Source organism: Pinus tabuliformis, chromosome 8 (assembly GCF_031772625.1).
Source record: "Pinus tabuliformis cultivar Carrire ecotype Pingquan chromosome 8, CPIR1, whole genome shotgun sequence".
Classification (NCBI taxonomy): Eukaryota; Viridiplantae; Streptophyta; class Pinopsida; order Pinales; family Pinaceae; genus Pinus; species Pinus tabuliformis.
Window position 1 is genome coordinate 490,594,546 of NC_142294.1, and position 2,961 is coordinate 490,597,506.

The following is a 2,961-nucleotide window of genomic DNA, read 5'->3' on the forward strand; positions in this document are numbered from 1 at the left end:
GACAATAAGGTCATCCTCTTGGGTTGATGAGACTTGCAGGTGAATAGGTGTCCTAGGAGAAGTCTACGTGACCTATGTTACTCTTCAATAGAACATCGTAGGAAAACCATAGTGGGTTGAAGTCCTTGAGTAGCTGAGGAGTAGCAGTGGGCAGTTGTGAGTTGTTCACAAACAAAGTTGTGAAAAACTGTTGGGTCCCTATAATACTAGTGATTACCCCATTACTATTGTAGTTGTATCCCTTATTAATATTGTTGTGCCCCTATTGTCCCCATATTGTTATTACTGTGCCCCATAGAATCCCTCTATTGTTATTTTTGTGGCTTTATATTATTATTGTTAGGTCGGCTGGGTTATATTGTGACTCCTTAGACTCCTATATATAGAAAGGAGGTTTTTTCATTTGAATCATCCAAGAATTGCTCATTTATGTAATGTAAAGGAGGTTTCCCCCTCGAAGAGGATGAATTCTAAGGCGTGGATCTATCTTTTCTATCTTTTTCTTGAGCTAGTTCATAACATTTGGTATTAGAGCTTTGGATTCTAGGGTTTCGCTTCTCCAAACAGGTCATCGTGGCATTTTCGCTATAACTTTTTTTCTGCGACGTTTCAAAAGCTAAAAAAAACCCATTTGATAAGAAATCACACTGAATCTTGGGTCCAAATTTCAAATATTTTTGCACTATATTTGCGGAGATATGATCTGAGGAAGTTGGTCTTTTTGCAGACTCCTGAATTACATTCCAAACAGGTGACCTGGGGAAAATCATCATAACTTTCTCTCTGAGCATCGAATTGAAATTTCGTAAGAAGTTATAGAAAGAGAACGGACTTTAGTTTCTTGTATATCTCTTTCAGATCCAAAGGTAGAAACAAGGATACGTGGCTCGTCGTACAAGTTCGCTCTACTGAACTAGTCTATAATCAGGTCACTGTGGGAGATTTGACATAACTCTTCCTTGTAGAATCCAATTGGGATCAGACTGATGGCATTGGAAAGAGGAGACAGAGGGCTAATATAGGTTGCAATTGTAGAACTGGATGATTTGAAATTACAGAGAGACATTAGAGGCAATATCGAGATCCTACAAAGTGAAAAAAGGTGTGTAGATTTTTTTAAATTTTTGCTTAAGTTTGGTTTGAAAAATTATTTTGAAGGAATTCAAAGGGCACAATAGAGCATTGTTATCGGTAACTGATGCCCTGAGGAAAGAAAATTCAAACACCTAGTAAGAAACTTGAAAGCCCTAGCATGACTCATGAAGAAGAGGAAGAAATGCTACATGATATATCAAAATTACAAGACCAAGTGCAACAAATTTCACTCTCACAAAAGCTAACAGAAGCTAAGATAAATGGCGTTTAATCTAAGATAAAGGGCGTGGAAGCTAAGATTGATGATTTGAAGACATATTTGAAGAGAGACATGGAAGATTTGAAGACAGATTTGACAAATTTTCTACAAGAAATACTTACTAATGGTGAAAAGGTAGTAAAGGAAACTCATGATGCTAACAAAAGAAATGTTAATCATGATTTCATAGACTCTAATGTGGGATCAAAGACCCACCATATTCCAAAAATTGATATGAGGAAGTTTAAATGGCAAGGATCCCGCAACATGGATATTACAGATGGAGAAATTTTTTGATCTCAATAATGTGTAAAACACACAAAAGGTACATATTGCAACTTTATATTTGGAACCAAATCAGTTTGTATGGTATCAATGGCTTTGCTCTCGTAAACAAATTATCACTTGGGCAATTTTTATGGAAGAATTGACATCACATTATGAGGACACAAAAAGCAACACTTTTTTTAGCCAATTGATAAGTCTCAAACAAAATGGTTCAATAATGGAGCACATTGAGGAGTTCCAAAAATTGAACATAAGGGTAAAAAATATTCCAGAGGAGCATAGGATTGATGTGTTCATAGGGACTTTAAAGGATAATATCCAAAATGATGTTCGCCTTTGGGAACCTGATTCATTAGAGAAGGCATTCATGTTAGCAAGAAAAATGGAAAGCAAAATTATGGAAACCAGGAAGCATACCACTCACAACTATAAAGATGGAAGTGTTGTTGCCCCTAGTCTTCCACAAACTATAAGGTTGACACCACAACAATTGGAAGAAAAAAGAGTGAAAGGGCTTTGTTACAATTGTGATAGCAAATACACTAAAGGTCATAAGTGTGCTGAGAAGAAATTATTCTACATAGATTGTGAAGAGGAAGAAGAAAAGGAGCAAGAAAGGTTAAAAGAAGAGGATATACTCCAGGAACAAAGCCTAGATAAAGAAGAAATGAATCCAACCATATCTTGTAATGCGTTGGCAGGAATTACCACTCCTCAAACCATCAAGATAGAAGGACAAATCAAGAAGAAAAAGGTAATAGTGTTGATTGATTCAGGAAGTACCCACAATTTTATTCATTGTAAGGTAGCAAAATAATTGAATTGCTTCTTATATCCAGCACCAGAGTGTCAAGTGATGGTTGCAAATGGAGGAACAATAAATTGCTCTGGAAAGTGCCATAATATCAAGCTATCCATGGGAGAATATGTATTGACTAACCCAATGCTTTCCATTCCAATGGGAGGTGTTGATGTTGTACTAGGAGTCCAATGGCTACAATCCTTGGGTACAATAGCTTTTAATTTTCAAGAACTTTTCATGAAATTTTTTGCGGAAGGAAAGGAAGTTGAATTAAGGGGTATTGCAGGGAAACTGGGAAAGATAATCAGCTCTAACGGTATGACAAAGCTTCTAAAAAAGCAACAAAGAGGTGTAATTGCACAATTATGTTCGCTAGATGTTTCCACATTGGAATCATCTATTTCTCCAGATCTCCAAGAAGTCTTGGACAATCATTCCAAGGTATTTGAGACTCCCAAAGGTCTCCCACCTATTCGTGATCATGATCATGCTATTCATCTGATTCCAGGAAGTGTTC